At 35.4% G+C, this 10,859-nt stretch overlaps 1 pseudogene; it reads right to left on the bottom strand.

Moving 5' to 3' along the window:
• Positions 1–2,889: 2,889 nt before the first annotated feature.
• LOC118892030 lies at positions 2,890–5,102 on the bottom strand (annotated as a pseudogene).
• Between the last annotated feature and the right edge of the window lie 5,757 nt (positions 5,103–10,859).

Genomic DNA, 10,859 nt, shown 5'->3' with positions numbered 1-10,859 from the left:
ATATAATTAGGATTATACACTTTGATAATAAAAAAATAACCTAGTTATCTCTCAAGATTCTCACTATTTTCTCATAGATTAATTTAAATCAGCAGCATATTGATAATAAATATTACAAGTATAAATTCCACAAATGTAAATTTTAGTGACTAAAATGGCATCAATAACATTTGTTATTTATTAAAAATTGAGGAAAGAATCAAATCAGCACTTTAAAATTTAGATTGGCTAATTTGATCCAGGAAAATTGAATCTGAAACACAATTAAGAAAAATATTATTGTAGTATTTATTGTAACATTTTGTAAAAAATAAGTATAATGTTTATGTTGAGAATAATTAAAACAAACTAATTTAAATTAACATTAAATAATAACATGTGAGAAGTATGTTTATCCATATAGAAGTATGTTTATCCATATAGAATACTAATACTATCTTGGTAGTGAAAGTTTCATGATGGAAAGTAATTTTTTAATAAGAATTAATCCATAATATTGGGGAGGTTTTTGGTTTTTTACTTAATTTTTATTCATAAATATAAAAGCATGTTTTGTCATCAAAATATTGTATCCCAAATCCTGGCATCCAAATATCACTATATTAAAACAGTGCAGGGAAAACAGCATGATCAAACATTTACTCCCCTCTGTACATATATCTAAATCACTATCTAGACAATAGTAAACACTTAACAATGTTGCTTCCCTTATCACATCCCTTTAGAATAGCATCTACATCATGTGCAGTGACATATTGTCTGACTATACCCAAATCTGACTTAACAATCATAATTAATTCCTAAAGAATAAACAAAACTAGCTCAGTGTGCTTGATAATGAGTGGAAATCTTCAAGCAAGGAGATGAATGTAAAAAGAAATGAAAGGTAGGTCAAGGGTTGCATTAAGATATGTGTCATAATAAAAAGCAATGCAATTCACATGAATTAAGAAGCCCGAAGTTGATATCATTTTTGTTTAATAAATGATGTTCAGGCAGATGTTTTATTTGTACACAGAGTGTGAGATTCAGGGGAGAGTTCTCAACATATAAGTATTGTTTGAAACTATGTAACTAGATAAGAGCACCAAGAAAATAAATTCATAAAAATAAGAGGTAGAAGGAATGATCACTGGTCACTCCAATAATAAGAGATGAGTAGAAGTCAGTAAAGAAGATTTAGAACACATTGCATACCAGATAGAAGGAAAGGAAGAAGAGTGTGTTAAGTGAAATGTAAAGCAAAAAGATGTTGTTTAAGGGTACAAACTTGCAACTAGTAGATAAATAAGTCCTAATGCACAGTATAGGGAATATAGACAGCAATATTGTACTATAATCATCAAACCTGCCAAGAGACTAGATCTTAATTTTCCCATCACAAAAAAGAGAGAATAATTTTACGATGTGATAGAAGGACTATTGCTACAATGGCAATCATACTACAACATATAAATGTATCAGATCAACGTGTTGTACACCATATATATATATACACACAATATTATATGTCAAATATATTTCAATTAAAAAAGGCAAAATAAGAATTTCTAAGAGAATAGATTGTGTCAGTTATCTGCTATTTATCAGTCAGGTCAAATTGATAGCTGACCATTGGTTTTAGCCAATTTGAGGTCGTTGGTGATTTTTGTCAAGGGGAGATTTTAGTAGTGTAGTGGGGTCAACTACAGCTGAAGAGAGAATGGGAAAGGATTTAGTGACAGGCAATTAATTCTTCAAAGGAGTTTGGTTGTGACGGGGAGCAGTAATATGGGTAGTAGCTGATGGAAGATGTGGAACAAAGAAAAGTTTTTATTTTTTTTCAGAAGGCAAATTAATAGCTTAATGTTGTTCTGCAAACATTTTTTTGCTTCTTAATATTATATAATATTTCCCTGTATTAGTATATACAGTATCTACTTCATCTTTTTCAGTGGTGTAAAAGAATCATGATAGAAGGGCCCACCTTATTTATTTTAACAAGTTTCCAGTGGATGGACACAAGTTGTGTTAAACTTTTTGCTATTAAAAGCAATGAAACACATAGCCATGGCTATATTTTTATATACATGCACATATTTACCTATAGGATGAACTTCTGAAAGTAAAAATACCAGGGCCAAGATGATATATAGACAAAAAAGAGATATTACCAAATTGTTTCCCAAAACATCTGCACCAATTTATTTATTTATTTATTTATTTATTTTTAAGTACTCCAATTTTACTGCAGCAGTATAAGAGTCATCCATTCACCACAGTGTAAGATTTAAATGCATCTGCACAAGGGTACACATTATACAAAATGTAGTAAGATTGCTGCTGCCCTGCCAAGTATTTCCAGTCCCTACCCAGGTCCTACTGCAATACTAGTTTCCCAATAGTTTTATGGAAGCAAATCATTAAAAATAATAATAATAATAAAGCAATTAAAAAGACAAATCAAAATGCCTCAGTGACCATATATTCAACTCAAATCTTATCTATTTAAATGTTACATTTGTTACATTTGTCACTAATAAATCTTTATTTCACTCAAACTTGAACAATAAATCTTCCATATTGAAATAGCTTCCTTGCCGAATTAATTCAAAGGAAGAAACCAAAATGATTAGTAAAGAAAAATGTAGGGATTAACATACCCTTTTGTTTTAAATATTTTTAAGGTTTAAAAATTGTTTAAAGTTTTTAATTTCTAGTAGGAAAACATATCTGAATGAATACCCTAATGGCAAACCACTGTAAAATGTTTCAGCTGCCTTTGGGGCAGAGGGGTAGGGATTATCTTCAAAGCACCCCCAGCTTTCTTCATGAGGTCAGAGGTACACTGGTTTGTATTACTGCGACATCCATTAGGTGATCTAAGTTGATTTTCCTTCAGCAGGGGCTTTATTTGTCAGAAGGGCATTATGCTTGACCTCCAAATTTGGCCAACAATTTACTGATGAGATTCATAACCTTTGGGTTGCTCTGATATTTTGACATATTTGCCGGGTTCTGAGCCACAACCTGGAAGGCCACCATAACTTCTGGATCCTGCATGGCTGCAAGAACCTCTGGATCACTAAGAATTTCATTGAGCCCAGGTATTCCTGCCATTCCAGACATGCCCCCTCCCATTCCTGGCATTCCTCCAGGAAAATTACCAGGCATTCCGTCAGGAAAGCCACCTGGAAAAGAGCCATACTGAGCCCCTGATTGTGGTCTGGTTTCTTCCTCCCTCGGGGCTCTCTCATGTTCTTCCTGAGCCTTCTTGACCCTTTCTATTCTTTCTTTGATCTCTCACTCTTCACGTTTTCGCTCATACTTTTCTCCGATGTTCAGCAATTTTCTGGGCCCTTGGCTGAACTTCTTTCAGCATTGCACTAGCATCTTCATCATAATCCAGTTTCCAGGCAAGGGCAAGATCATGGGCAGCTTCTTCCTAATGGCTCAAAAGTCCGTGTGCTTTCCCTCGCCACTTGTATGGCTGAGCTGAATCAGGATTTATTTCAATAGCTCTGTCACAGTCTCGGATGGCAGCATTTGGCTTCTGTAATTTGATGAAGACACTGGCTCTCTGGGCATACAGAATGGCCAAACGAGGATTTAGCTTGATGGCATCTGTGAACAAGTCAATGGCTTTCTGTAGTTCACCATCGTTTAGGGCATCAATGGCAGCCACTTTTTTTTTATCATTTGCCTGATCCATCAACTCCTCAGTTATCTCTACGTTTTCAACTCCCATTTCTTGAGGGGCATCAGTGTCTGGTTCAATCACACCTTCATTGTCAGTTTCTAGATCACTTTCCTCACTTGATGGTTCGTCTGTCTTTATGTTTTCCTCCGCCTCCTTACTGTTTTTTCTTCCTTGGTATTTTCTTCCAATTTAGTTTTATGAGTAGCAGGTGGTATTTTACCCCCTATGCTCTCCACCCACTCCCTCAGGAAGCGCATTTCCTCGGTGTGCAGAACGCTCGGGTCCTGCTTGCACATTTTCAGAAAGACTCGCAGCTCGCTCATTTTGCGGAGGTCCGTGGTCCAAAGGCGGCGGGAGACGGTGGGCGCGGCGGAGGCTACGGCCCTATTCCAGGTCCGGGCGCTAGCTCAGCCTGACCGCGTAAAGGGGGCGGCGTGTAAAGGGAGCAGCTGCACGAATTTAAATTCCTAAAACACTGTTTGCGATACATCTGTTATTCAACACGGTCACTAATATAATGTATGATCAAATGTTTTCATTTCACCAATTAACTTGGTAGAAATTACATTTTATTTGTTTTTTGTAAAAGTAAGTTTGTGGATGTTTTATAGATATTTTGGATTTAAGTCTATTAAATGTCTGTTTGAAACCCTTTGGCCAGTGATGTATTGAAATTTTGATTTTTTTTTTCTTATTGAATCACAAAGAAAAATGTTACACAGGTAGAAATTATCAGATACTGACCAAAATAACAAATTTATTTCCTGATATGTGTAATAATAAAGTAGAAATGTAAGGCAGAGGCTGGCCAATGGTTTTGCCAAATCATATATTATTTATTTGAATTTGAGTTTAAAATTATATTTTCTGCCAACAAAGCAAATGTTTAAATTTTATTTAAAAAATCTAAGTGTTAAAAGTTTAGTCTGGTAATTGTCCTTGGTTTTCTGGATGAGTTTGCTAATTTCAGATTAATTTTAATATTCAGTGATTGCCTCTGAAATTATCTTTTTGGGTGAGAATAACAGTTCACACAGAGAAAGCTCTGACAGTTAATCAGCAACCACAAACACTTGCAGGCCTTTTTACTTTCTCCCAAGAACAGCATAAGACCTAGACCTTACGTGCCCACAATATGTAAGAGAATTAAAATGAGGACAACCTATTTCCTTGGATTAAAAAAAAGAAAAAAAAAAAAAACACCATTTATTACCAGTATTAACAGTAAACTGTATAATGAAACACCTTCTCTCCAACTTTTCTCTTGTAACTTGACTCTGGAGATCTTTCTCCATAAAAAATTAATTCTAATTTTGTGTCCTCTAGTTATTGCCCTTCAGTCTGTGTGTTGTCTGTATGCTAAACTCCTCTAGTTATAAAGACACCAATCATATTTGGTTAGGTCCTACCCACAATACCTCATTTTACCTTAATTACCTCTCTAAAAGCCCAATCTCCAAATATCTTCACTTTTTAAAGTATTAAGAGTTAGGGCTTCAACCTATGAATTTTGAGGGAATGCAATTCAGCTATAACATTAATTGGTCTTAGGCTTTTTACTTTGAGACCGACAATGGATCAAACCTGCCCTAATTTAGGTACAAAGAAGCAAAGTATAATAAACAGAGTCCTTGGAATCCTGGAATTAAGGAGCAAGGATGGGAGTGATGAGAATCAGGGCAACAATAGAGATATTTAATGTATTTCACTGAAAGGATTCAAGACCTCCTACATGACTGAGTTTAAAGTTTTGTGAAGATATTCAATATTGTTTCCTTTTTCTTTTTGACAAAAACACAAACAAAGGATACTTGAAGGTGGTTTAGCATTAGTGAAATAGTTTTGTATTTATAATAATAAACACAAGATATCTATATATAAATATTATAGTTGTAACACCTATGCTGAAATATCATGCTGAATGTGAAAAGCATGGTAGGACCAACAATTTTTCATTATGGACTCTGTATGCCTTTGTCCCCTGGAGCTCTTTATCTCATCGCCTCTTGAAAATAAATTTAGTCCTTCACTGTTCTTCAGCCCTTCTTGATAACATCCAAGTTACCCCCAAAATGACTGCTGGACCGTAAAGCCAATCCTTCCTCTTCTAAGAATCATCCTTGACCAACTATTGCAAAACTTTGCAGAACTCCAACATTTGCAGAGCTTTGGCTGACCCAATCCTGCTAAAGCACTATAAAAGATTCCTTCCTCTTGCCTAAACTAGAACACTCTTATGGAGTCTTCAAATAAAAGCTCTCATTGATTTTATTCCACAGAAGATGAACAATTCAAGACTTTTATTTAGAAAATTAATTTTTAAAGAATCAAAACATAGAATAAATGATGTAAAATGTAAAACATGCAGTGAGCATATGACATCCCTCTACTTCATTAACAGCCAAAATAGACAATTTTGAAGTAGACAATGACAACTTAAAATTTCAGGGTATAAAAAAAATAAATAAAAGTAAATAAATAAATAAAATTTCAGGGTATAAAGTACTAAGCCCATTTGAGCTTCATTTTCAGATTAAAGATTACCCAGAGTTATCTTTCTGGAATATTCTGAATCAGGATGCTACGTAAAAGGAAGGGGTTGTTGATTTTTAAAAAATAAAACAAAATCAAATGAAAACAAACAAGCAAAAACATGTCTACCAAATGATCTTGTTATCTACATGGTCATATTATGGAACTAATCGTAATTGGTGGTAAATCCTTGTTTTTTATATTTCCAAGAATAAGTTCCTTTAAGCTTTTACTGCTTTTGAAGGACTTGAGTGATGATTTCTGGTTTCAACCAGTTGCCATCAAACTTCTCAGGTAGACAGTGCCAGATATACCATTTGCAATATGTCTCAAACTTTAATGTACATGTGATTTGCATTTTATGAGGATCTTTTTAAAAATGCATATTTTAATTTTTCAATTTTAGGTGCATCCCGATTTTCTGTATTTCTAGCAAACTTTCAAGTGACGCCAGTGCTTTTGAACCACAGAATATATTTTGAATAGCAAGGCTTTATACTGTAAAATCTACTCAGCTCAGTTCCACACATATGTTCCTGAATACTTCTGTCCTGTGAAGTCTAATAGGAATTTCATAATCTGTCTCCTAATAACATTTTCTTTTGTCCAGCCTCCACCACCTCCCTGAAGTTTCCTATATTTTCTACAGACTTTTATGTTTCTTCCTTTTATATCTACTGTTCATCTCTCAGTTACATGACTCCCTCTCTTAACAAATGAGATTTTCTAATCATTTCCTATCAAGACAGTTAGTTATATCTACAATGTTGTACAATGTTTTTATCATGTGTTATTGCAGGCAGTTCCTTTACCAGGCATGTGTGAATTAATTATATTTCCCAAATTCAGCAAAGCACCTGGGATAAGGCAGGATAACATAAATGTTTACTAAAGAAAACAAAAACAAAAACAAAAAAACTGGAGAGAGAAATGAATTTACAGAAATGAAAAAATGGAGTTTATTCTTTTCAAAACTTATGCTACAAATACCGATTTTCAATTATACCTAAAATATCTAATATTAGATATTTAACCTGAATTGTCCATGTAATACGAGCCTCCATAGTTAGGTTCACACTCAGCTTCCACATTTGGCTTTTTTCCTGTTAGCTCAGAGAATTTTCAGGCTCTCTTATGAAAGAGGGATAAGTAAATTAAAGGGATCCAAGGATCCTGATAATAGAGAATAGCAACAATTAAAGTTGATGGTGACAGTCAATCATTTTACAGTGGTTATTAATCTTCCACAATTTCAATACCCTTTCTGCTTCAGAAGATGTTAGAAATGACTTTTGGAAAGATAAAGAATCACTAACTGAATTAAATTCAAATGGAGAATACATGTTCAAATGCAGAATTTCCAACACCTTTAAAACAAAATACCTCATACACCACTGGCAATCTAAATTTCACATTTACCACGTATGCATTTATATCCTGTAATTTCAATCTATTTTGTAACCAGAAAATTACTCTTTCTCTCCCCAAAATTACCCTAGGCTACTGTCATATCATTAAAATAGACATTTTGAAAATCAGGTTTAACTACAGAGTTGAGCACATCATAGTTAACTCAGTACCTTCCAGGGCTGTTGTCCCCTTGCCCCCAGTGTTTAAAACACCTTGCCCAACCTTGTTTTTGTTGTTGTTGTTGTTGTTAACAAGAAAGTATCTTGAAAGAAAACATCTATAGAGTATAATGAATGAAACAACCCTTAAATGCATGCAAACGTCCAATAGGCTTTGTTTCTCATGTCTGCTCAGGGGAAGCTATTAAGTGGCATAGAAGTATAGATGTAGACTTTTAAAATAGATACTGCTAAGCAGCAAGTGTTTAGACTCTGACTTCATTGTTCTTTCAAACTTCTCTGCTATTTACAATACCAAAACATATAGATATGAAAAACATTGATTTAACTATAACCCTAACTGCATCCTTACAGCGTAAATGACACAAAAATCTACACAATGACTCAGAAATCTCTATCTTGGAAAGAATAAAATATGCCTTTTTCAAAGCAAATATTTTACTGTAAATATTTGCTATCAAAGTTCATAGAGTTGTTTCTCACTAAGCAGCAGGGCTGAGTATCTGAACAAGATCTCACCTTCTAATATTGCATCATGTATTTTTGTCAGGTATTTTGTAATACTGAATTCATATAATAAAATCATTAAAATATACCTATGAATGATTTTAAATAAATTTCCTTACTTCATTTTGAAAATCTAACAATTCAAAAAAGTTTTACTTTGAGTTTTTACCCCATTTTGGTATTTATGTTAAGCATAGAGGGAAAGGAATGATATTTGGAGCAAGAAATATTCAAACTTTGATATTGTCCACTTAAACAACCTAGCTTGATTCTCATTTAACTCATCTGTAAAACGAAACACAGATTTCATACTGGATATCTGGTAGGATTAAACAAGATAATGAATGTAAAATCCATAGTAAAATGTTTATTTTATGGAAATTCTATAAATGATAGTGACTGCTATTTTATTACTTTTTACTAGTAAATGAATATATTTTCACCATGATTATTATAAATTTACAAGCATTGCACAAAGTCTTTGAATTATTTTGACAAGCTCCATCATGAATTTATATCCTGGTACACTGGTTCTTCAAAGTCCTTACAGAATAGTAGTTAAAAGAATGACTGTTGGTATCAAGTATACATTTAAATTCCAGGTTCTCTAATTGTGAGTTCAACTTTTTAGTCTACATTTTCTCAACTGCATGCATTTATACATATATGATTGTCTCATAGGCTTTTGCATGAAGTTGTTTGAAAGTGGCAGACGTGAAGTGTTTAACTGAAAACATGGCATAACAGTTCTGTTGCCTCTCTTTCCACGGTGGTAGATATATTTATAATTCATAAAATGGGAATAATGACTGTTTATTGTTTCCCAAGTGTTTTTATATGGCACCGTTCTTTCAGGTAAGTCAAAAACAGAGGCTAAACCTTATCCTCTTTTGCAAGAGGTCTAGATGTAGAAATGCAAAATTTCCACACATCTGACAAGGAGAAGCTTGATATTAGCAATGGGGATTTTTCATTCAAGTGATCTCTGAATATTTGCTTGCCAAGTTCCCTGGGCATAGACGATCTGTATGAAGTTACTTCTGATGTGGAGGCTGGATTATCAGCTGACAATCCCCTTTCTAGGTCTAACACAAGTTCGAAACACTTGAAAAGTGCCACTCTTGATTCACTGGAACCTTCTGTCTAGCAGCTCAAGCTTGGATTCCTTTTCTGGTTCAAGGATCTTCCCCCTTGTCCCTTTGTTCCTGGAATTTTAAAACTTATTAGTTACAATCCATTTATACTTTCTCCACAAAAGCCCTGCTGTCATCTCTCTTCCCTCATCTGTCTTCTATTCACTCAGGGAGAATTTAACCCATTAATCTGGAGTGTAATCACAGCTAATATGTAGTTATTAAAATACTGATGCTACTGGATGTTAAGATATACAAGTATTTCCACACTTGCTGATATATAGCTATTATACCTTAAGTATTGCCTGCCTCTTCTGCTGCCCTGGAATTTCACCAGGAACCCCCTCCTCCAATATTCCCATGATCCAGAAATTAAATGATACACCTTGGCATACAAGAGGCTTTTCAGAGTAATATGCTAGTGCAAATATCGGTATCTATGATTGCTCATTTCATTTGCTTTAAGTGGTATCATTTTTTACTTTTAACAGGGGAGGAAAATGAGATGCAAAGAGGTTATGTAAGATGCACAGCTTCCATTCAAACCGTGTCAGCTCTGCATTCCTTACTCTCATCCTGCAGCATTTCTTGTCTGGCATAAAAGATTGTTTGGTCTAACTAAATATAACATTCTTATTAACAGTTTTGTGACTTAATTTACAATAAAAATATAGATCTATAAAAATCTTAGCTACAATTTTTAAGTTTGTAATATTTTTATGCAATTGTTTTAGCTCAGCGCCAGTAGGAGAAGCTTCAGCATAATGAACAAAATCATTAATATTGAAAGTAATTCTCTACATAATGAAACAAAAAGGCATCTAGTTCTATCAATTTAAGAAAGAAGCCATCAGGAATTCCCTGGTGGTCCAGTGGTTAAGACTCTGCACTCACTGCTGAGGTTTGCGGGTTCAATCCCTAGTCGGGGACCTAAGATTCCGTAAGATGCAGGGACAAAAAACAAAACAAAACAAAACAAAACAGATTTCATGTGGACACTGAGGCAGCCGGACTCCAGGAACACCCTGTGGCACCTGCCACTGCTGACCCATTCCTCCTGGCAGAGACTGATGAGGCCAAGGCATGGGGGGCGCGGCAGCCGGGGTCTGGGGCAGCCTGTGGGCCCAGGTGGAGCAGCTCGGGGTGGAGCTACAGCCGGAGCTGCGGCGCGGCGAGGAGCAGTGCGACAGCTCCGGTGGAGAGCGGCTGGCCTGGCCGGCGGAGAAGGAGCAGGTGATCCGCTACCAGAAGCAGCTGCAGCACAACTACATCCAGAGGTACCGACGCAACCGGCAGCTGGAGCAGGAGCTGCAGTCGCTCAGCCTCGAGCTGGAGACCTGGGAAATCGGGGACCCGGGCCTGGCGGAGCCGGCTCCCTGCATCTGCCTGGAGGCGATCACCACCACCAAAATCTAGGGC

This window comes from Balaenoptera musculus, chromosome 3 (assembly GCF_009873245.2).
Source record: "Balaenoptera musculus isolate JJ_BM4_2016_0621 chromosome 3, mBalMus1.pri.v3, whole genome shotgun sequence".
Classification (NCBI taxonomy): Eukaryota; Metazoa; Chordata; class Mammalia; order Artiodactyla; family Balaenopteridae; genus Balaenoptera; species Balaenoptera musculus.
Note: the sequence above shows the minus strand (reverse complement) of the source record. Positions and strands in the feature narration are given on the sequence as shown.